Below are 26,532 nucleotides of genomic sequence, written 5' to 3' on the forward strand. Positions count from 1 at the left end.
GCTGGCTCAGCCATTTTGAGTTTTGATGGGCCTCAGACTGCAGATGTAGACCCTTTCCTCAGTAGTTGGGGGGAAGGCTTGGGTACACTCTGTTTTATAGCTCCTGTGAAAGACTGAAGGAATTTGGAGCTGCCCTGGCCAGCACCACATTAGAAACCTGATCATTTTCATTAAGTAATTGGTCGTTGTGACCTGTGCGGGTTCCTTGGCAAGATGGAGTTTCATTTGGTCGTTTGGGATGCAATGTTACTGCTGCCATGTAAATAATTAAATCCAACTTTACAACTCTTACACAAACATCCACGAACACGAGTGTTAACACACACAAGCACAAGAGTGCGCATTCCAAAACACACACGCTCGCTCGCACGCACACTCACACAGACACTACACTCCTCCCACCCTCTCTCTCTAGCAAAAAAAAGATTGGCATGCCTATTTAATTCCTCTTGGATTTAGCCCACATACCGGTACCCATCCTTCTTAGCTTGACTATTTGCATTAGTAAGCATGTTGTGTGTCTAGCCTTGGTGACATCCCGTAAGAAATACTGTGGAAGCTCAGTGACACATAAATGGTAGTGTAGAAAACATGGGCGAGGGGAAGCGGTTATACCTAACACAGGAAGCAGATAAGAAGACCGTAATCACAAATGAAGTTGTATATACACTGAACCAAAATGGAAACACAACATGTAAAGTGTTGGTCCTATGTTTCATGAGCTTGAGGGCCATTATCGTGCCATTCATCCGCCTCCGTCACCTCATGTCTCAGCATGATAATGTATGGCCCCATGTCGCAAGGATCTGTACACAATTCCTGGAAGCTGAAAATGTCCTAGTTCTTCCATGGCCTGCATGCTCACCAGACATGTCACCAATTGAACATGTTTGGGATGCCCTGGATTGACATATAAGACAGCGTGTTCCAGTTCCCGCCAATATCCAGCAACTTCGCACACAGTGGTGGAAAAAGTACCCAATTGTCCTTCTTGAGTAAAAGTAAAGATACCGTAATAGAAAATGACTCATGTAAAAGTGAAAGTCACCCAGTAAAATACTACTTGAGTAAAAGTCTAAAAGTATTTGGTTTTAAATATACTTAAGTATCAAAATTAAATGTAATTGCTAAAATATACTTAACTATTAAAAGTACAAATAATTTCAAATTCCTTATATAATGCAAACCAGATGGCACCATGTTTTTAGTTTTTTATTGTTTTACGGATAGCCAGGGGCACACTACAACACTCAGACATCATTTACAAACAAAGTATGTGTTTAGTGAGTCCACCAGATCAGAGGCAGAAGGGATGACCAGGGATGTTCTCTTGATAGGTGTGTGAATTAGACCCTTTTCCTGTCCTGCTAAGCATTCAAAATGTAATGAGTACTTTTGGGTGTCAGGGAAAATGTATGGAGTAAAAAGTACATTATTTTCTTTAGGAATGTAGGGAAGTAAAACTAAAAGTAGTCAAAAATATAAATAGTAAAGTACAGATACCCCAAAAAACTACTTAAGTAGTACTTTAAAGTATTTTTACTTAAGTACTTTATACCCCTGTTCGCACAGCCATTGGAAGAGGAGTGGGACGACATTCCACAGGCCACAATCAACAGCCTGATCGACTCTGCGAAGGAGATGTGTCACGCTGCATGAGACAAATGGTGGTCACACCAGATACTGACCGTTGCACCAAAAGATGCATATCTGTATTCCCAGTCGTGAAATCCATAGATTAGGGCCTAATGAATTTATTTCAACTGAGTGATTTCCTTATATGAACTGTAACTCAGTAAAATCTTCGAAATTGTTGCATGTTGTGTTCCTATTTTTGTTCAGTATAATAAGAGCAGGTGCAGGTTGGAGAAAATAAAACACATTCTGTTGAATAGAGGGAAACTATGTTGTGCTGTGGTCAAAGAAGTCAACAAAAATAAGGATAAAACTACAATAGTGAGGATACAGGGGAAATAGTAACGTTGTATGCGCCTATCAGTTCTCCACATCTTCTGTGTGTATGACCTGTAGGTATGCCCTATTGCATTCTGTAATAAAAAGAGTGTTTTTATCACGACCCCAACCCACCAATGTCTCGTCAGACTCAACACCTATGCATGTGTAGCATGACATGATTTGGTTAAACAGTGCACACTCTGTGCCTGTCTGTTCTTTGAGTCCAACAGGCTCTGTGTGAATCATTGCATGTGTAATGAGAGTTGCATTCTCCCTCGTATTCTCTTTGTGCTCATTGTGTGAAGCGGTGGAGCCGACAGCTGTTGTGGAAACAGGAGAGCGAGAAGAGACTGTGTTTGGGAGGCTGTACTTTTTACATTTAAAGAGACAAGCAGCGTTTCAAATAAATCCCTGCTCCTCTGCCTTATATGGAGGGGAGTTCTCATGTGATGGGCAGGAGCGACGGCCATCTTGGATTGCTGTCTGTCAATTCAAAGCAACTTCGGGTCCATTTGTACGACTTCACTCGAGTGCGATGACTAACAATGGTGATTCTTACAAGCAGTGAGGGGGCGAGGGTCCTTGGTGCAATGTTATGACACACAGAGGAGGTGACATCCAATAGAGGTGATGCATTTGTACAGCATTGCCAATAGCATGATGAATGACCCCTGAACTCAGAGATATGAGACAGTGACTCAAACAGGCCTGCCAATCACACACCACGCCGAGAGAGAGAGAGAAAGAGAGAGAGTGAGGCATATCCTAGTATTTTCACATGTATTACATGTTAACACCACCATTTCACATGTGAGGAGAATAACATGTTTTCACCTCACGTGAATTGTTTTCACATGTGAAATTTGCGTTTTTCACATGTTAAAAACGTTCACGTGAAAATCGGATATGCAGTTTCCCATGTGAAAAACCTTCTCATGTGAAAATCCCACTTTCACATGTGGAATTGCAAGTTCACAGGTGAAAATCAATCATGTGAAAATCTAATTGGCAGGTTCACATGTGAAAATCTCAGTTTCACATGTGTAATTACATTTTTGGGGGGTTGGTTAATGGATCACATCCAACTGGCAACATAGTTCTGCTGTATCAAGGTCTTAGTTGCTACATACACTTTTGGACTTATAAATGAATAATATGAAGCCACTGAACCTTTAGGAATATAACGTATAAATGCCTCATGATCTTAGTTCAACTATCGTACCCCATCAGAACCCAAGACATAAGCTTGTTTACTCCAGTGTTTGTAAACAAAGTAAATGTAAAGAACCACTGTATAGCCTAAAAACATGTTTAAACCATCATTTTGATATCATTCGTGGGCAGTACTTGTATGCATAGCGTAGTCTATGGATTTGAGAGTGGTTGCATTTCCCCAGTCCCATCCCTCAGCTTTACTGAAACTGTGGCTGGGAGAAGACTTGAAACACTTTTAATAGAGTAATAGCGTCATATGATGCAATCCTCAAGCGAGTGAGCTATTTTTTTGCTTTTAATATCAAGCGAACATTCTGAAGGTGAGAAAAAACGTCATAGTATTGTAAACAAAACTAATGGTATCGAAAGCTTAACATAAACCCAAAAATATTGATAGCAAAACAAAATATTGCAAGGAAATCATTTCCAAATGCGAAAACAAATTAATTGTAAATTGTACAAATCATTTTCAGTGATTTTTTTTTTAATGATAATGCTATAAAATAACACGCCTCCTTCTTTCCTGCAATTTTCCCTATCTTTGGTTATGTTACCCTGGCCTTTGCTTTCGCTGTCTTTTTTCCAGTTTTGGCACATTCATTCCAGCGACATAGCACCCTGCATCCCACTGCTGGTTTGCCTCTGAAGCGAAGCAGGGTCTGTCCTGGTTGTCCCTGGATGGGAAACCAGATGTAGCTGGAAGAGCTAAAGAAAATATATATCACGTGTGAGACAAAGTGAGGGGAAAACACGGGAAAAATGTACATGTGTCCGAAACCCACGTGTCTGACTCATGTAAAAATAAATACATGTTTTGTAAGGGTAGGCACCGTCGACCAGATACATACTGGCAGGCAGCGGCATTGACAGCCGAGCGCCCAATGGTTGAATAGAATATTCTCTGACAGCTAGATCATCAGTTAGATTTGCTAAGGCTACTCAAACGACTAAGCATCCCGCCATCATTCAGGGCAAGGCAGGTACATGGCAAGCCGCTGTTAAATATCAGTTTGCGTGTTAGTATCCAAGCACCCATAAATGAATGGACCGGCACTGGGCGGACAACTTTGATTAAGTGTTTTCTGTTGCACTCACAAAGAAGTGGGCCGCCGGATGATAAAGTGCCACATGCAGGCAGCAGCTGTAGTACAGCACGCTGGCGCCGGCTCATCCAGATCAGATCCATGTAAAGGGATATTCTGAGGAGCATTCAAGTTCATACACCGCTGTGAAAGAAAGCGCCGTGAGAAAGAAAGCCTGTAACAGTTACTTTTACGCCATGACGTCATGCGCCAATGCAAAGGTAAGGGACCAATAACCAATTAGTTACCATGGCCGAGGGATCGCATCCTCCTCTCTACACTGCCTGAACGTGATCATGTCTTCTCATTAGGGAGGGGGTACACCGTGGTAGGGTTGGTGTGCCCGGGGGCGGTATGAGGTTTTAAATGAATGGATGGATGGATGGATGGATGGATGGATGGATGGATGGATGGATGGATGGATGGATGGATGGATGGAGGATCAGGGAGGTAGTTATATTTATTATGGAATGCAGTGAGGTGCATGTCGACAAAGCAGAATGTACAGTACTCTAACAACGACAAAGGAGCTTCCCCTGATGCTCATCATTTGACCCCCCTCCCCTAAGGAGCCGAATCATCAGATTCCCTCCACCGAGCCAATATTGTGGTCCCAGGGGAAGCAGGTTGGAGGAGCGGTTAAGGACAGGAGAATGGACATGTTGAATGGGATAAGGACAATGAAAGAGAAGGCCACTCTGAAGGGGGTCTGAAGCTTGTGATGTCGGAGATGGCCAGGAACAAGCTCCGAACACAACAGTGCTTTGAAAGTGTGTATTGGTGGAGAGTGTGTGTGGGTGGAGAGGTCTGTGTGGAATGGAGGGTATCTAGGTGAAATATGGAAATGAGAGGTATAAGAGAAACTCATCATTCATGCAAGGTTCAAAGACTCACCCGAGCCTCTCATCCCTTCAGAGCCACAACAGCAACACAAAGAAGGGAACTGACCACAGCAAGCAAGCACTTAGAACCGTGGAACCATATTGTTAGCTTGGCCATTGAAAGTAAACAACAGCCTTCCTGATTTAAGTGCTACGCATGTACTCCCCTGTGCAAAATCATATGCCAAGCCTCTAGGTCAAAACATTGACTTTGTAACTGCTATCACAAATGTTCTTCTCTATTCAGCATAATTCTATACATTTTCTTCATTTCACTATACTGTTATTCTAATAAAAAAAGTATATAATTTATCTCAATATAATGTGAGAGAAATAGCCTACCTGATTCGTCTGTGGGTTGTGCAGACTTCTCCTGGAGGAAGAAACATCAACGGAGATTATAAATGACAGTAAGAAAATCAATGGTTATACTTAGATATAGTACTTTGGGTGTAGGCCTTTAGGCTCTGCTGAAAGTCTTTTGTTGTCTGTGCCAATTGGGGCTCTGGGTAAAATAACCCGATGAAATATTGTTGCCAAGCATGTTTGTCTGTAACATTGGAATTGTAGCGTCATTGGTCAAATTATTCCCAACGTGGGTGTTGAATTTATTTTTTCTCTCTTGTATTTTTTTCCATGGCACTAGCTTGCGCCACTTGCATGTTTACGTCAGACTTCCACTGCATAAACACGTTTTTTTTAAGTCTGGGGCTTGCGTGTCTCCATTCTAAAGGTTTATGTCCACCGTCCTGAAGTGAAATGAATTATAAATCCAATCCAAACCAAACATTTGACAGCGAAAATGGGTCTCTTAAAGAAATGCTGACAGCTGCTGTAATATATGTGACGTTCCTCTTCTAAATGAATGCAGGGATTCCTGGTTCTATTTTTAGGTATTGGCGGTAGAGAGCCGTGCGGGGGCGGGTGGGGAAGGGAGGAGGTGGCGCGGAGGTTCCCATGCAGGCAGGCAGACTCCAACTGCAGCACGAATACAAAGCTCCCCACGGCGAATCTTGAATCGTGACCAGGTAACCGGATCAGAATTGAAAAACTGAAAAGTGTCATTTTCACAGCGCTTTTGCGTCTTTTGGCTGGCGACATTGTTGTCATTTTGCTCATAATGAAATGCTGAAATGTGGTTGGTGTTGAAATGTCGAAAACAATTTAAGTTTAAGGCAGTATTTAGATATAAATAACATAATGTTTTTGGGCTGACTGCAAGCCTTGCCTAATCGCCCAGCATCAGTGCCTGACATCACTAATGCTCCTGTGGCTGAATGGAAACATGTCCCCGCAGCAATGTTCCCACATCTAGTGGAAAGCCTTTCCAGAAGAGTGGAGGCTGTTATAGCAGCAAAGGGGGACCAACTCCATATTAATGCCCATGATTTTGCAATGAGATGTTCGATGAGCAGGTGTCCACATACTTTTGGTGATGTAGTGTATCTTGAATGTGAAAGGGACACCTTGGGTGCAAATGAAACTAATATCATTTTTTACAAATTCACTCGATTGGATACCTTAGTTTATTAATAAATTCAAGCTTCAGGACCACTGAGTCTATAAGCAAGACTGAGGCTCAAAATTCTAATGAAATCCCCACAAGCCCCAAAAGACGGTTCCATCCTGCACTTTGGAGAGAAGAAAATGGAGTGAAAGAAGAGGTCCAATGAGGTAAGGGATAAAAAAAACGGAGGTAGCCTGATAGGGAAGAGGGAGGGTAAAAAAACGGATTGTATTAGAAATGAGGGAGGAGAGCGATAGAAAGTGGGAAAGGAGGGGGGGGTAAATTCAGATGTTCTGGTCGATAATACTGCCTTACATCCTATGAAAAACCCCAGATCCAATCTGGCCCCTGAATGTGTTTATCCTCTCCCCTTGGTAGGAGAGAGTATGTGGGGCTGCTGTGTGCTCCTCCTGAAAGGTTTGGCTGAGTAATCACAGTGGAGGATTAGCTGCTCTCTGCCTTAGTCTCCTCAAGGTAGTCTTGCCTGAGAAACTGACTGGACTCTGCTCTTCAGTCCCTACCCCACAGCACTGTAATTAGAAGTGCTTGCTGTTCGGCCCGCAGGTTTAAAGTTCGATTTTCTGCTTTTAAAGAAGAAGAGGGGGTGTGGCATTTAGTGATTTGGGGTTTGTGGAAAATAAAGCTTTGACACCGCCTGATAATCTGGTTACAGAACTTTCTGAACTGATAAGCAGGCACTTTTTAATAGATGATCTGTCTTGTCACACCGAAAGACTCATTTGTTACATAAATTGGTGATGGACTAGCCTGGTCCAAGATCTATTTGTGCTGTCTTGTCAACTTTTATAGTTATTCTCATGCCAGATGCCTGATTAACAGCATCTGAGGCATCATTCCCATTCTTGCTGGAGAAGTCATTATGGGTGATCAATCAAGAACACTGCCAAACGCACTACAGCTTTGACTATATAGCAGTCACGTTAGTCTATACGAGATTAGGGACTAGTAAATGATTTTAAAAAATGACATGACCATTTATGCTAATGATCACGCCACACCTAAACTGTATATGTGATTGGAAAAACCAGGAGGGCCAACAGAAATGTACTCGTCCAGCTGTCTCACAACCCACAGCGTCTCCATTTGCCCTCTATCACTTCACAGCCCTGTTTCTCTTTGAAATGTGTCTTTTTTTCCCCCGTTATTTTTTAATCCCTTTTCCTCTGAGGAGTGAAATATGATTTCACAGGACATTAAGTGGATAGGGGTTGATCTGGCCTAATTATGGATGTTGGTGACTTTCCCTGTGAGTGTGAAGGGCAAAGGGAGTGTTGCTGAAATCATAATCCCCCTGACTTTGACAGGAAAAGGATTAGTCGAGAGCTACCCTGAGTGTCCATGTGCAGGCTCCCACTGCATCTTGTGTCTATTTAACCCTATTTCTACTCAGAAGATTTTGACTCTGAAAGATTATATTCAAACATCAAGAGTGTTTCGTAAAAGAAGCCTTTCAATGTCCTGGGGCTTTGTGGCCAGAAAATACATAGCCATACAGAAAATAGTTTTTTACAATCTAAGCCTTGTACTCTACTGTCTCTGCTCTGTAGGTCTTTAATATATTAGTATAATGCAATTTAGTATACTCTCCTTTGTATGGGACCAAGTGGCATGGTGACCCCTGTTGTCTATACAGTAGGGTTTTACCCATACCATATAATAGAGGTGACCCCGTGTTTTCTTAATGGCTCTGACCCAAGTGTCATTGCGCAGCTAAATGAAGACAAGTCCAGCCAAATGTACACAAAGCGTTCCCTTCCACCTGACAACCCGGAGACCAATTATCTCTCAACCCCTCTGATATTGTACCTCGGGCATGTGGGAGAAGCAACTTCTACCAGGGTTCACGTGGAAAGAGAAAACACTGTTTCAACGCCATTCAAATGACGGATGGCGGTGAATGTCTGCGTGACCTCTGTGGAGGTAAAGGGATGGTACGATGGGAATCCAGCCGAGCCCACCGCGGCGTATCGGGCATGAGAGGTTGGCGGCGGCGCAGGACCGATGGTTGATTGATGACGCACCATAACAACCTCTCGTTACGGGTCACACTGCACAAGGGTGCCACTCGGCACGATGATGGACGACCTCAAAACTCCACATAAAAATCAAACCCGGTATAAAACACATTCCCCAGTCTTTTCTTAACCGTAATGTATGTGAGAGAAATCTGTTTCACGATTCATTCCGTGCAGACGGTGATGGATGCGAGAGGGAGATGGAGAGAGGGAGTGAGTGAGTTTTCTTTTATTGTGTGTGTGGACGACAGACTGTGGGAATGTGAGTGAGAAAGAAGTCCCCTGTCGATTCACGCCAGTCGCCACCATCACCGTCGCTTCTCTCTCTCTATCACTCTCTCTCTCTCTCTCTCTCTCTCACTCTCTCACACACACTCTCTCTGTCACACACACACACACTCTCTCTGTCTGTTGAATATACACACACTAAGAAGTGTTACGAAATGCCCACTCACAGACAACAACTGCTCTATCACTGTATTTCTAGGAAAGAAGCTCTCTCATGCTGTTCATGCAATGACACTGATAGTACGTGGTATGGCACCATACTGTGGCATGGTATGCCTGAATGTTACTTACCATATACTGTAGGTATGTATGCATACAGAGTTGGCACCACAGGTTCAAAAGTGGTGTGGCAAAATTCATACGTGTTTTTTCTGGGGCCTGGAATTTTTCCTGATCTCATGAACTGGTCTGGTAAAACTCTGGATCCTATTCGTAGGCAATGCCAAAATATTATTATTATAGATAGCTTCCCTTTTCATCTGTGCTATGACTATAGGGCTGGGGTTTTTCTTGTCAGGTCATGTGAATTGGAAACACTCCTGGTGTAACAGTGTAGGTTCCGTCCCTCTCTTCGCCCCAACCCGGGCTCGAACCAGGGACTCTTGCACACATCAACAACTGACACCCACCGAAGCACCGTTACCCATCGCGCCACAAAAGTCGCGGCCCTTGCAACGCAAGGGGAAACCCTACTTCAAGTCTCAGAGCGAGTGACGTCACTGATTGAAATGCTATTAGCACGCACCACCGCTAACTAACTAGCCATTTCACATCGTTTACACTCACCCCCCCTTTGACCTCCTCCTTTTCCGCAGCAACCAATGATCCGGGTCACGGCACCAATGTAACAGTGTAGGTTCCGTCCCTCTCTTCGCCCCAACCCGGGCTCGAACCAGGGACCCTTGCACACATCAACAACTGACACCCCACGAAGCATCGTTACCCATCGTGCCACAAAAGCCGCGGCCCTTACAACGCAAGGGGAAACCCTACTTCAAGTCTCAGAGCGAGTGACGTCACTGATTGAAATGCTATTAGCACACACCACCGCTAACTAACTAGCCATTTCACATCGGTTACACTGGCCAAAGGTGGATCAAACCCTTTCAAACTAGCCCAAACCTTGTTATTATTCATTCTGAATCTGATATCAAAAGAGCCAGAGACAACAACGTCAGTGAACATCATACTCTGTAGTTTAGTGAACTACACTGAACAAAAAATGTTTTAGTCCCATGTTTCATGAGCTGAAATAAAAGATCCCAGAAATGTTCCATATGCACAAAATGCTTATTTCGCTCAAATGTTGTGCACAAATTTGTTTACATCCCTCTTAGAAGCATTTCTCCTTTGCCAAGGTAACCCATCCACCTGACAGGTGTGGCATATCTAGAAGCTGATTAAACAGCATGATCATTACACAGGTGCACATTGTGCTGGGAACTATAAAAGGGAACTCTAAAATGTGCAGTTTTGTCACACAACACATGCCACCGATGTCAAAAATGTTGAGGGAGTGTGCAATTCGCATGCTGACTGCATGAATGTCCACCAGAGCTGTTGCCAGATAATTTAATGTTCATTTCTGTACAATAAACCACCTCCAACATAATTTTTGAGAATTTGGCAGTACATCCAACCGGACTCACAACTGCAGACCATGTGTATGGCGTTGTGTGGGCGAGCAGTTTGCTGATGTCAACGTTGTGAACAGAGTGCTCCATTGTGTTGGTGGGGTTATGGTGAGGACAGGCATAAGCTACGGACTACGAACACAACTGCATTTTATAGATGGCAATTTGAATGCACAAAATACCATGACGAGATCCTGAGGCCCATTGCAAGGCCCATTTTTTTAAGGTAACTGTGACCAACAGATGCATATCTGTATGGCCAGTCATGTGAAATCTATAGATTTGGGCCATTTCCTCATGTGAACTATAACTTAGTAAAAGCTTTGAAAATGTTGCATTTATATTTTTGTTCTGTATACTATAGCAGGGCTGTACGTTATGCTAAGAATGGTTACTATGTCTTTAAATATTAAGGCTTTGGGGTGGCGAACGACCAATGGGTGGGTTTCCCTGTGGGTCCTGCTTTTTGTTTCACGTCCATGGGCTTATTTACACTAAAGATAACAATTACATAATTAATAGTATATAATATGGTCCTGTGTGGCTCAGTTGGTAGAGCATGGTGCTTGCAATAGCAGGGTTGTGGGTTCAATTCCCACAAGGAAATGTATGCACTCACTACTGTAGACAAAAATGTAGATTTAAAAAAAATAATACATAACTGTCCTATTAAACATTCCAGCTGTCTTGATATAGTAGCAAGAAACCATGTTGATATAGCAATGCTCCAAGAAACACACTGGCTCCAAAATGACTCACATAGAATAGAGAACCATTTGTACAAACTGGCTGCTTTTTCATCAGCCCCAAACAAAACTAAATGTGTAATCATGATGGTACATAAGAAACTCAAAATTACCATCTTGGGTAAAGGCAAAGACCGAGAAGGCAGAATCTATGTCCTTTTTATGTATCCATAATGAAAAGAAAATTGCCTTTATTAATGTATATGTCCAAATTCATATCATCCTACATTGTTTGATTCTCTGAACAGCATATTGTTAAATTTAACGGAATTCCATTTAGTTATTGGGAGAGGCATTAATGCCATTTTGGACATGCGGGACAAATCTAATCTATGACCAATTACAATCCACACGCAACCAAGGCTCTCCAGCATATACTCTCTGATTACAACCTCATTGATGCCTGCGAGCACATAATCATAAAGCAAAAGAGTACACGTTCTACTCAAAAAATACATAAAACGAATCGATTTCATACTATTTTCTTTAATCAAGAAAATAGAAATTGGACATGTGAGCTTGTCTGACCAAATCAAATCAAATGTATTTATATAGCCCTTCGTATATCAGCTGAAATCTCAAAGTGCTGTACAGAAACCCAGCCTAAAACCCCAAACAGCAAGCAATGCATGTGAAAGAGGCACGGTGGCTAGGAAAAACTCCCTAGGAAAAACTCCCTAGAAAGGCCAAAAACCTAGGAAGAAACCTAGAGAGGAACCAGGCTATGAGGGGTGGCCAGTCCTCTTCTGGCTGTGCCGGGTGGATATTATAACAGAACAATTGACCACCACGCTTACTACTGCCAACTTCAAATTTCAGAATCTCTTTTAAAAAAAAGTCACAAGATGGCGTTTCAACATTTCATTACTACAAAATCCTACATTCTGTGATCAATTTGAAATGTAAGTAAATTCATTCATAACGATCAATGAAAATTCAGTCGATGACCCCAGGATTTTATGGGATGCCACCAAAGGTTTTTTATCAAAAATAACGCAACTGCATTTGCATCTGGGTTGAATAAAACACAATTAAAGAAGATATTAGATTTGGAAATGTTGTTAACTGTGTTAGAATGTTGTCAACAAACACTCTTTTCAGACCAGGTAGCTATTACTCTTTCCAAAGTCAAGACAGAACTTAATTTATTGATAAGACCGAGAGCAAAGTTTGCCATCTATCGAGTTCGAATCAACCATGTGTTAAATGTGGAAGACACATTTCATTTGAAGTAATTTAGTTGTACAACTGACTAGGTATCACCTCTTCCCATTTCCCTTTACCTTTCATTACCTCCATGGTAATCGTCCCAGTTGTTTACTGGCCAACATGCTACGCAGTAATGATCAATTAGCTGATATAGCAACTATTGAATCTGAAACATGGGAAAAACTATCAGAGCCCAAATTAATCAATCAAAGATTGTCCCACTTCTATAAGGAACTGCACACCTCTGATTGTAAATCCACACCAAGCCAAACTAAGTCCTTTCTAAAATAATTATGACCTCCTCTTCTCTCAAAAGAGGAGGCCACCTCGCTGGGAGCCCAAATCTCTCTCAATTAACTCAAAAGGGCATTGGATGGCATGAATAAAGGCAAATCACCTGGATGGGACGGTGTTCCTCCGGAGGTCTATTTAACATTTTGGAATCAATTAGGTCCACAATTGCTCAAATGATTAATACAGCCGTTCACAACAGTTAATTTGGGTGAGATGTGAATATAGTACTAATTTGGATTTTTTTAATAAAAAGGTAAGGATGTTAACGTGTTCTCACTATCGCCCCCTATCTTTGATAAGCACAGATATTAAACTGTTTTCGGGACTTACCTAAATTGGTCCACATGGACCAAAGCGAGTTTGTTAAAAAGCGTTTATCCTCGGATAACCTGTGTCAACTATTACCTACAGGTAGCTTAGATGCTTCATCAAAAACAACAGCTCCTTGGGCTGTAATATCTCTCAATGCAGAAAAAGCTTTTGATAGACTAGAATGGTCATATCTCTGCTCTGACTTGGAACATATGGGAATTGTCTCCAATTTCATTAATATGATTAAAATACTATTTGCCAATCCATCAGCCATAGTTATAAAAGGCAATATTTGTTCTGCTCCGTTCAGGATCACTAGAAGCAGCAGACAAGGTGATCCTTAATATCCATGGAACCCCTGGCCCAAGCAAATTAGTCAATCGAAGGTGATAACACAAATTACTCTCAAATCTACTAATCATTTAATCTCATTATACGCAGATTATATTTTACAACAGTGCATTTTACTACAGTGCCTGAAAGTATTCAGGCCCCTTCACTTTTTAAAAATGTGTCTGTGTGCTTCAGGTCATTGTCCTGTTGGAAGGTGAACCTTCGCCCCAGTCTGAGGTCCTGAGCACTCTGGAGCAGGTTTTCATCAAGGATTTCTCTGTACTTTGCTCCGTTCATCTTTCCCTCGATTCTGACTAGTCTCCCAGTCCCTACCACTGAAAGACATCCCCACAGCATGATGCTGCCACCACCGTGCTTCACCGTAGGGATGGTGCCAGGTTTCCTCCAGACGTGACGCTTGGCATTCAGGCCAAAGAGTTCAATCTTGGTTTCCTCAGACCAGAGAATCTTGTTTCTCATGGTCTGAGAGTCCTATCATTACCTTTTGGCAAACTCCAAGCGGGATGTCATGTGCCTTACTGAGGAGTGGCTTCCGTCTAGCCACTCTACCATAAAGGCCTGATTGGTGGAGTGCTGCAAAGATGGTTGTCCTTCTGGAAGGTTCTCCCATCTCCACAGAGGAGCTCTCATACTCTGTCAGAGTGACCATCGGGTTCTTGGTTACCTCCCTGATGAAGGCCCTTCTCCCCCGATTGCTCAGTTTGGCTGGGCGGCCAGCTCTAGGAAGAGTCTTGGTGGTTCCAAACTTCTTCCATTTAAGAATGATGGAGGCCACTGTGTTCTTGTGGACCTTCAATGCTGCTGACATTTTTTTGGTACCCTTCCCCAGATCTGTGCCTCGACATAATCCTGTCTCAGAGCTCTACGGACAATTCCTTCGACCTCATGGCTTGGTTTTTGCTCTGATATGAACTGTCAACTGTGGTACCTTATATAGACAGGTGTGTGCCTTACCAAATCATGTCCAATCAACTGAATTTGCCACAGGTGGACTCCAAACAAGTTGTAGAAACATCTCAAGGATGATCAATGGAAACAGGATGCACCTGAGATACATTTTGAGTTTCATAGCAAAGGGTCTGAATACTTTGCAAAAATAAAAATTAAAAACCTTTTTGGCTTTGTCATTATGGGGTATTGTGTGTAGATTGAACAGGGAAAAATGTATTTAATACATTTTAGAATCAGGCTAATGTAACAAAACGTTGAAAAAGTCAATACACTGTATATCTAGACCAGGGTTTCCCAAACACGTTCGATGCTGCTGTTTTGAAAAATTCTGCTCAAGTTCTCAGTAACATTGTGCACTCTGAGTGTAAATCCTAAAGATGAGGGACATTTTTAAGATGCAATTTATGCAAATAAAAACACATTTAAATCAAATTGGCCGCACACTCAGACCCAAGCACACTCACACACACAGTAAGATATACACACACACACACACACACACACACACACACACACACACACACACACACACACACACACACACACACACACACACACACACACACACATACACCCACATGCACACCTGTGCATACTCTCTCTCTGCCTCACACATATACAGACCACCCACAGAGTATTGTTAGCCTATCAAATTGATTCATTGTCAGGAATATCCCAGCAGCTAATAAATATTAGATAGGAAGCGGATGAAGCCTCAACCCAGGAAGGCTCCCAGTAAAGCAGGTGGTGATGCACACTCACCAGTGAAGCGCTGCCCACAGAGATTCCCCGCCAGTTATGAATTCCCTCACAGTGTGTGTTGTGGGTGGATGTCATGTGGCTGAAAGAGAGATGTATTCATCTGTATCTCCATGAAACCTCCAATTGGATTTGCCTTCTCATCATGAACTGCACAGGATTGTATTGCAAAGCCTCGACCGTACAGAGGGATTTCAGGGCTTAAAAGTTTACTTCCGTGAGAAGAGAGAAGGAAGCTGTGCATCAGCAATTCGGTGTGTGTGTGTGTGTCTAAAAGAGCAAGGGGAGAAACGCTGAGCATACATTTGACATACAAGTGCCCAAATAGCATCTCTCGGCTAAGCCAGACCTTTAAGAGAAATTTAGAAAATGGAGTAAAGTCTTGTGTGGGTGTTCCCATTACCAATTTTGTCTTCATGGGCAGAATCCTAATTTGAGTGTCGCTTGTGTAGCCTAACTCCGATTTAGGCATAAATTCAATTATATCAGCGGGAGATGTGAGTGAACATTTTAGCTATGCACGTTTATGTCAAGTTACAGTGCCTTCAGAAATTAGTCATACCCCTTCGCTATGACTCCAAATTGAGCTCAAGTGCATCCAATTTCCTTTGGTCATCCTTGAGATGTCACTACAACTTGATTGGAGTCCACCCGTGGCCAATTCAATTGTTTGGACGTGATTTAGAAAGAAACACACCTGTCTATATAAGGTCACACAGTTGACAGTGCATGTCAGAGCTGAAACTATACCATGAAGTCCAAGGAACTGTCCGTAGATCTCTGAGATGGGGACAGGTAGAAAACAATTTCTACAGTGTTGAAAGTTTCCAAGAGCACAGTGTCCTCCATCATTGGGAAATAAAAAAAATATGCAACTACCCAGACTTTGCCTAGAGCTACCCATCCGACCAAACTGAGCAACCGGGAAAGAAGTACTTTGGTCAGGGAGGTGACCAAGAACCCAATGACCACTATGACAGAACTACAGAGTTCCTTGGCTGAGATGGGAGAACCTGCCAGAAGGACAACAGTCTCGACAGCACTTCATCAGTCTGGGATTTATGTGATATTGGCCAGACGGAAGCCACTCCTGAGAAAAATGTACATGACAGCACGGCTGGAGTCTGCAAAAAGGCACGTGAAAGACTCAGAGCACAAATCAAAATATTTTATGGTCTGATGAGACAAAAGCGCTATATCTGGAGAAAACCCGGCACAGCTCATCACCCGTCCAACACCATCCCTATCATGAAGCATGGTGGTGGCAGCATCATGTATGGGTATGATTTTTAGCGGCAGGGACTGGGAGACTAGTAAGGATACAGGGAACAATAATTGGAGCCAAATACAGGCAAATCCTTAATGAAAACCTGCTTCAGAGTGCAAATTACCTTAGACGGGTGAAAATGTACATTCCAACAGGACAATGATCCCAAGCATACAGCCAAAGCAATGCTGGAATGGCTTCAGAACGAGAATGTGAAAGTCTTTGAGTGGCCCAGCCAAAGTCCAGACTTGAATCCTATTGAAAATCGGTGGAAAGACTTGAAGATTGCTGTTCTCCGCCGCTCTAATTTAACAGAGTTTGAGACATTCTGCAAGGAAGAATGGGAGAAAATCCACAAATACAGATGTGCAAAGCTGATACAGACACACCCAAGACGACTCAAAGCTGTAATCGCCGCCAAACGTGCTTCTACAAAGTATTGACTCATTGGTGTGAATACTTATGTAAATTAGATATTTAATTTGAAATAAATGTTAACAATTTCTAAAAAACATGTTTTAACTTTATCATTATGGGGTATTGAGTGTAGATGGGTGGGGGGGAAATCTATTGAATCCATTTTGGGGCTTCCGAGAGGCGCAGCGGTCTAAAGTACTGCATCTCAGTGCTAGAGGCATCACTACAGACCCTGGTTCGATCCCAGGCTGTATCACAACCGGCCATGATTGGGAGACCCATAGGGCGGTGTACAATTGGCCCAGTGTCGTCCGGGTTAGGGGAGGGTTTGGCCGGGGTAGACCGTCATTGTAAAATAAGAATTTGTTCTTAATTGACTTTCCTAGTTAAATAAAAAATAAAACAAATAAAAAATTGAATTCAGTCTGTAACACAACACAATGGGGTATGAATACTTTCTGAAGGCACTGTAGCATTCTGCCCCATGAGAGGAGAGAGTATACTAACTTTTTGTCGTAAGGAAATGTATTAATCTCCACTATATCGTTCTATACAGTATTGCATTATTATTACAGGGATTCACCCTGTAGAAACAGTTTCCAGTCGTTTTTGTACCTCAAAGTCCATATTCCATTCCATCTGTTGTGTAAACGCACAGGGAGAAATTTGCAGGCTAAATTTCCAAATAAATGGGAAAGATTGGCACCATCTAATTAGCATAATGCAGGCTAACAGAATCTACACAACAGATGGCACAGAGTATGGACTCAGCTTGCCTATAGACCACAGGGAAGTATGTAAGCTTTTAACAAACTTGATTTGGGGGTGAACTATCCCTTTAATGCACCATGACTATCTCTTTAATATACTATTGATATTCATATCTCCATGGCTTGACGTTATAGGACATAGGACAAGACATGATCAGAACCAATACTCAGAGTTTCTAAGTGATTAGGTGTAAGGGTTTACTACATAGCATACCTTCAGTAATGCTGTATGGTAAAGAAACAGGAATGTTATTCCCACAAAGCTAAAAGGGAAAGATTGAATTTGAAAATACAGTGGGGAAAAAAAGTATTTGATCCCCTGATGATTTTCTACGTTTGCCCACTGATAAAGAAAGGATCTGTCACGTTCGTCGTATGGATTTGACCAAAATGCAGCGGGAATGTGTATACTCATCTTCTTTTATTGAGAAGGAACGTGAACACTGAACAAAATAACAAATACCGACGAAGACAGTCCTGTAAGGCAACACGCTATACACGGAACAACTACCCACAAATCCCAATGAAAAAACACCCCTATTAAATAGGACCTTCAATTAGAGGCAACAAGGAACAGCTGCCTCCAATTGAAGGTCAACCCAATAAACTAAGCATAGAAATAGAATAACTAGACACAGACATAGAAATAGACTAACATAGAGCATTACCCAAAACACCCCGAAACACACTAAACAAACACCCCTGTCACGCCCTGACCAAACTACAATAACAAACAACCCCTTTACTGGTCAGGACGTGACAGTACCCCCCCCCCCCCCCAAAGGTGCAGACCCCGGATGCACCTCAAACAAAAAACACAAAAATAAACCCCAAAACAAAAATAATCCCAAACTAAAGGGAGGGAAGGGAGGGTGGCCACCGTCACCGACGGTTCTTGTGCTACACCCCCCCTCCCCAATCCTCCTACTACGGAGGTGGCTCAAGCTCTGGCTTAGGTCCATAAACTAGCCTGCCCACCCCCCTTGAAAGCTCATGCCTGCATACCCCTACAGAAGTCTCTAGGCTAAGGCGCGTCGCTGTAGACCTCGGGCTGGAAGGCGACTCTGGGAGCTCTGGACTGGAGGACGACTATTGCTGCGCCGGTTCCGGACTATAGGGCGACTCTGGCTGCGCCGGACTGGCAGGCGACTCTGGCTGCGCCGGTTCCGGACTGGCGGGCGATTCTGGCTGCGCCGGTTCCAGACTGGCGGGCGACTCTGGCTGCGCCGGACTGGCGGTCGACTCTGTCGGTTCCGGACTGTAGGCCATCTCTGTCGGTTCCGGACTGTAGGCCATCTCTGTCGGTTCCGGACTGTAGGCCGGAATACTTATTTCCCTCATTAAAATGCAAATCATTTTATAACATTTTTGACATGCGTTTTTCTGGATTATTTTGTTGTTATTCTGTCTCTCACTGTTCAAATATACCTACCATTAAAATTATAGACTGATCATTTCTTTGTAAGTGGGCAAACGTAAAAAATCAGCAGGGGATCAAATACTTTTTCCCCCACTGTAATAACCACCTTGGTCTGACACCTGGCTAACTAGATTATCTGCTTCTGGTAATAAGCTGGTGGAGAGAGGCAGGAAATGCATTAACTGATAAACCGGGCCTTGCTGCCCTAGCCTACATCCAGTATACGGGCCACCCATCATCTGCAGGCCTGCATTAGGCCCAGGTCCAGGCTCTTGCTACGACACCACGGCAGCAGCTCCTCCTGCATTGTGTATTGATGAGTGCGGGTGGATAAAATGACAGTGTTAAGTGAAACCAGAGCCCCCCGCAGTATCAGGGGGTGTGATTGAACATTTTAACGTGCTCGCTTGATGAGACAGGCCCGTCTCTACTGTAAAGGCCTGGGAGAGAAGTTAAAGCTTCTTGCTCGCCCGTCGGCAACCACCACCACTGCAGGGAGAGAGAGAGAGAGGGGAGAGAGAGAGAGAGAGAGCACCTCCACTGGAGCCTTAATTATGCATGGGAGCCAGAGTGAGCAAGAAAAAAGAGAGAGAGAGCGAGCACCCTTGAATTGAAATTGAATTGAGAGAGCACCCAATGCAAGTAGGAGGGTGAGGTGGCAGAGGGGTGAGGAGGGAGAGGTTGGGGGAGGGGGGTTGTGTCCAGACCTAGAGCTCAAGGGCGATTGTGGGGGTGTGGGTGGTGGTGGGCCATGGGCCACCAACCATTAAAATAATGAAATTGTTACGTATATGCCGGGAGTCAGGAAGCAGGTGCAGAAGGTGAGTTTAATAAGGATAAATGCAGATAAACGAAACAAGAGAAGCGTACAGAATGTGAATCAAAATACCAGGTCAAGGTATTGGAGTGACCATCACAAAGCCCTGACCTCCATCCTATAGAAAATTTGTGGGCAGAACTGAAAAAGCGTGTGCGAGCAAGGAGGCCTACCAACCTGACTCAGCTACACCAGCTCTGTCAGGAAGAATGAGCCAAAATTCACCCAACTTATTGTGGGAAGCTTGTGGAAGGCTACCAGAAATGTTTGACCCAAGTTAAACAATTTAAAGGCAATGCTACCAAATACTAATTGAGTGTATGTAAAGTTCTGACCCACTGGGAATGTGATGAAAGAAATAAAAGCTGAAATAAATCATTCTCTCTACTATTATTCTGACATTTCACATTCTTAAAATAAAGTGGTGATCCTAACTGACCTAAGACAGGGACTTTTTACTAGGATTAAATGTCAGGAATTGTGAAAAACTGAGTTTAAATGTATTCCGACTTCAACTGTATAAATATAAAACATGTCTTACTGAGCCTTTCCATAAGTCCACGCCAGTTTCTTCAACTGTCTTCTGACTGTGATTAGTGCGATGTTGATGTTGTGCCGTGATGCCAGCGGATTACAGAGGGCCTTTGCCGATCTCTCATCATCTTCATTCATCAGTGAGTCGATGGCTTGAATAGTCTCGCTGGAAATGAAATACAATGTAAAAATGTGCAGCATACAGTAAAGACCAGCAGTCGATTTATTTAAGCATTATTAGGCCTACTTTACGGTATTGTCGCCTACTGTACCTGTTCATTTTGCTGGGCTTTCGAGTTCGGCATAAAACAGGCATCTGATGATAGTGTTTGCGAATAGCACTGTCCGTGACCAAAATCCCCAAGTCTACCAGTATTTTTTAAATGTCTCCAGTAGATTCTTATTTACAAGGACTGCCTACCCCTTCCTCCCTGTCAGGGAATTAAATCCCGGTCTCCTGCATGCCCGCATTCTCTAGTACATATATGGCCTGCTCTTAGACACTTTCCCATGTTTACTACAGTATGTATTGTAGGTTATGTTTACTTGTCAGACTGCACAGTAGCCTAATAAACAAATGCAGGTGGCTTATATCTTCAAAATGATTTTAATGCTTTATTATCCAAATGTAAAAGCATTTACTGTACAGAACTGGATATCTTCATCAGCATCTTTATGCGTTCGTTAATAAAATAATGATAAAAATACTCATTCAAAATGCATATGTTGATTTAGTTATGGATCCATAACGAATTACTATGGGAATAAATATCACTGATTTACAGAAATATTGGAACAAAGTTATCTAATGAAGGCAAACAATTTAGAATCCTCCAATGTCACGTTGTACAGCGCCATATTTTCCATTCCATCCTAACGGAAACACAGAGGGTTTTGTTTTTCTCGGAATAGAAACACCATAATGTTAATCAAATTAATTAACCTCTCTGGGCAAGGTGGGACGTGACCGTCCCACACTATTCAACAGCCAGTGAAATAGCATGGCGCGAAATACAAAACAGCAAAAATATCATAATTTCAATTTCTCAAACATACGACTATTTTACACCATTTTAAAGATACCTTTCTCCTTAATGTAACCACATTGTCCGATTTCAAAAAGGCTTTACAGCGAAAGCATACATTAGATTATGTTAGGAGAGTACATAGACAAAAATAACCACACAGCCATTTTCCAAGCAAGGACATGTGTCACAAAAACCCAAAATACAGCTAGATGAAGCACTAACCTTTGACGATCTTCATCAGATGACACTCCTAGGACATTATGTTACACAATACATGTATGTTTTGTTCGATAAAGTTCATATTTATATCCAAAAACAGCATTTTACATTGGCACGTGACGTTCAGAAAATGTATTCCCACCAAAACTCATCGTGAATGTGCACATCAATTTACAAAAATACTCAACATAAACGTTGACAAAATATATAACAATTATTTTAAGAATTATAGATAGACTACTCCTGGATGCAATCGCTGTGTCAGATTTTAAAATAGCTTTACGGAGAAAGCACATTTTTCAATATTCTGAGTACATAGCTCGCCATCACAGCAAGCTATACAGACACCCGCCAAGTTCGGGGTCACCTAAACTCAGAATTAGTATTATAAATATTCTCTTACCTTTGCTGATCTTCATCAGAATGCACTCCCAGGACTGCTACTTCCACAAGAAATGTTGTTTTTGTTCGAAATAATCCATATTTATGTCCAAATACCTCCGTTTTGTTCGTGCGTACAGAGCACTATCCAAAGGCATAACGCACGAGCGCGGTACCAGAGATGAAAAGTCTAAATGTTCCATTATTGTTCTTAGAAGCATGTCAAATGCTGTTTAAAATCAATCTTTATGGTATTTTTTTAGGTAAAAATGCGATAATATTCCAACCGGACAATAGCGTATTCATTCAAGAAGAAAAAGAAGGAATGGCACGCTCGCGGGATCGCGCATATCCAATCCCTTTGTCCCCAGGCAGTCCACTGATTGACTGAGCTACTATTCTCTGCCCAGTGACAGGAGAATGCTGAAATAACTTTCTGAAGGCTGTTGACAGCCAATGGAAGCCTTGGGAAGTGCAACGTGACCCCACAGACACTGTAGTTTCGATAGAGATTCAAAAGAAGAACTACAATTCTCAGACTTTCCACTTCCTGGTTGGATTTTTCTCAGGTTCTTGCCTGCCATATGAGTTCTGTTATACTCACAGACACCATTCAAACAGTTTTAGAAACTTCAGAGTGTTTCCTATCCAAATCTACTAATAATATGCATATTCTAGTTTCTGGGCCAGAGTAGTAACCTGTTTAAATTGGGTACGTTTTTCATCCGGCTGTGAAAATACTGCCCCCTATACTTTAAGAAGTTAAATAACATTGTGCAGCAGCCCGCAAGGTGTGCTCCAGTGCAACGCAACTTTTAAAGGAGGAACCACTATATATGGCTCTGTCCCATTCGTGAACATCCTCAATATATCATTTAGCAGACACTTTTATCCAGAGCGACTTATAATTAGTGCATTCATCTTACTCTAACTGCACTGTCCAATTTACAGTAGCTATTACAGTGAAAGAATACCATGCTATTGTTTGAAGAGAGTGCACAATTTTAAACATGAAAAGTTATTAATTAACAAATTAGGTACATTTGGGCAGTCTTGATACAACATTTTGAACAGAAATGCAATGGTTCATTGGATCAGTATAAAACTTTGCACATACACTGATGTCATCTAGTGGCCAAAATCTAAATTGCACCTGGGCTGGAATAATACATTATGGTCTTTCTCTTGCATTTCAAAGATGATGGTACAAAAAATACAAAATAACGTTGTTTTTTTCCTTTGTATTATCTTTTACCAGATCTATTGTGTTATATTCTACTACATTCCTTTCATATTTCCATAAATTTCAAAGTGTTTCTTTTCAAATGGTACCAAGAATATGCATATCCTTGCTTCAGGACCTGAGCAACAGGCAGTTAGATTTGAGTATGTCATTTTAGGCGAAAATTTAAAAAAAGGGGCTAATCCAACACATCAGTCGTAGTCAGTACCTTTTTCCTCAATACATAATAATAATAATCAGCAAAGTCAGTTGTAGTAGGAAAATAGGATTTAAGATCAGTGGAGGCTGCTGAGGGGAGGACGGCTCATAATAATGGCTAGAATGGAGTTAATGGAATCGAACAGTTTTCATGTGTTTGATACCATTCCATTGACTTCATTCCAGCTAGAACACTCCGTTCCAGCCAATATTATGAGCAGTCCTCCCCTCAGCAGCCTCCACTGTTTAAGATACTCTGTGAAGAGGTACTCTGATTTGTTGAAAAAACAATACGGCACTGACTTTGTGTTGAAACGGTAAGTTTCAGGTGTAGTAAGTGTCAAAGGTGGAAAATGTACAGGTTATTTTGGATCCCCAGAACAGACAATACTGCACAAAGGGTAGCTGTTAAATACACAATCTTTATTGTAGAAAATTCATAAGGAGTAGACAGTACTCGTTGGTAGGGCATAACAAAAACTAACACACATGGACAGTGGGGCCACCTAGGGCCCTACAGTGGCAAGAACTGACCCTAACGATGACCAGAGGTACAGACAGGCAGTGTAAACCAAAAGGGCAAATTCATGCAGCAAAAAGTAAATATCAAACAGCAAATCCCAAACTTGGGATGCAAAACCACACGATTCTGTTTCAATGAGTAGCACACTAAACCACAGAAACAACACAACACACTATGGAGTGTGTACACACATGAGAGTGGCAAACAAGGTACCAAAATTAGCCAGAGGAAACCAAGCATAAAGCATCTATAGCCTAACCTCACTCTTTAGAGATGTTGACAAGTTTGACTACTATAAATAAATGCAGCCAATCAGGATACAGAACCAGCCACCACAGGCTAGATTCACGGTGGCTAAATAGCTGTGAATGTACAAAGTAAAGGTACTTCCTCTCGTTCACAGCCAGAGCCGACCAAAAAATAATACATTATTACACTGCCCATCTCACCAGACCAGAAGAGCCTCAGATTGATGGAGTTTCTAGAGTCCGGGTTGCAGGCTTTCGGGAATTTGTTTACAGTCTGTTTGGGGTTCTTCTCTCGCAGTAGCTGACGTCACTCTGCTGGGACAGTCTCCGTGGTAACAGCGGTAAACACGGAAGTGGCGCTTCCAGCTTGCTTAGTTCGGTAGTTATTAGTGACTGGAGGAGCGAACACAAAGCAGGGTTCAGTGGAAAGCCTGACAAACAGACAGTAGAATAGACTCACGCATTTCAGAGAGACAATAGAAAGTGCGTTGTCGCTTGTCCCCTCTCAACTCCCTCGGCTTTGCTCTCTCCATAGGCGGGTGCTTCAGCGGGTTCATCTCTGTGGGCATCCGAATCCAGACCAGCGGAGATGACTAGGAGCGAGCAGGACAAAGTGAATGAATACTCAGAACACTCAAATGCAATAGAGTCTCATTCAAACGTAACTTTAGGAAAGGCTTTGTCTGCATTGAGCCCCACTCCAGTTGTCCTCGGCAGCTGTGTTCCTCCCTGGAGTGGCACGTCAACTTCCTCCTTCCACCGGCGTCCTGGATGAGTCTCTGCTCGGCTCTTTTATTCGGTGTCTACCGGATCTGGCGGCTAACAAGGACTAATCTAATCTCTCCTCGTCTCCGTTGACAGATTGCAGACGGAGAATTCCAATTAACTTGAGGAAAAGAGACAGCAAGAGAGAGAGCGACCGGTACAAAACAACAATGCTGTTCTCCCCTCATGTCCTATAGTCCGTACACCCATCCCACAGTTCTAGTCCTTTAGGCTCCTAAAATCAAATCAAATTGTATTGGTCAGACACACATATTTAGCAGATGTTATTACGGGTGTAGCGAAATGCTTGTATTCCTAGCTCCAACAATGCAGTAGTATCTAACAATTCACAACAATGCGCACAAATCTAAAAGTAAAAGAATGGAATTAAGAAATATATAAATATTACATTGAGCAATGTTGTAGTGGCATTGACTAAAATACAGTAGAATAGAATACAGTATATATATATATATATATATATATATATATATATATATATATATATATATATATATATATGAGAGGAGTAAAGCAGTTTGTAAACATTATTTAAACATTATTAAAGTGAGTATTGTTCCATTATTAAAGTGGCCACTGATTCCAAGTCTATGTATATAGGGCAGGGTTGCTTAACCCGGTGGTAGTCGGCTACTGATGGCTATTTAATAGTCTGATGGCCTTGAGATAGAAGCTGTTTTTCAGTCTCTCGGGCCCAGCTTTGATGCACCTGTACTTGCCTCGCCTTCTGGATGATATCAGGGTGAACATGCCGTGGCTCGGGTGGTTGTCCTTGATAATCTTTTTGGCCTTCTTGTGACATCGGGTGCTGTAGGTGTCCTGGAGGGCAGGTAGTTTGCCCGCGGTAATGCATTGGGCAGACTATACCACCCTCTGGAGAGCCCTGTGGTTGTGGGCGGTGCAGTTGCCAAGATGGATGCTCTCAATTGTGCATCTGTAAAATTTTGTGAGGGTTTTAGGGGCCAAGCCAAATTTCTTCAGCCTCCTGAGGTTGAAGAGGTGCTGTTGCACCTTCTTCACCACACTGTCTGTGTGGCTGGACCATTTCAGATTGTCCGTGATGTGTACGCCGAGGAGCTTTCCACCTTCTCCACTGCGGTCCCGTCGATGTGGAAAGGGGCGTGCGCCCTCTGCTGTTTCCTGAAGTCCGCGATCATCTCCTTTGTTTTGTTGACGGTGAGTGAGATGTTATTTTCCTGCCACCACACTCCCAGAGCCCTCACCTCCTCCTTGTAGGCTGTCTCGTCATTGTTGGTAATCAGGCCTACTACTGTTGTGACGTCTGCAAACTTGATGATTGAGTTGGAGGCGTGCGTGGCCACGCAGTCATGGGTGAACAGGGAGTACAGGAAGGGGCTGAGCATGCACCCTTGAGGGGCCCCTGTGTTTAGGATCAGCGAAGTGGAGGTGTTGTTTCCTACCTTCACCACCTGGGGGCGGCCCGTCAGGAAGTCCAG

Source organism: Salmo trutta, chromosome 21, assembly GCF_901001165.1.
Source record: "Salmo trutta chromosome 21, fSalTru1.1, whole genome shotgun sequence".
In the NCBI taxonomy this organism is placed as follows: domain Eukaryota; kingdom Metazoa; phylum Chordata; class Actinopteri; order Salmoniformes; family Salmonidae; genus Salmo; species Salmo trutta.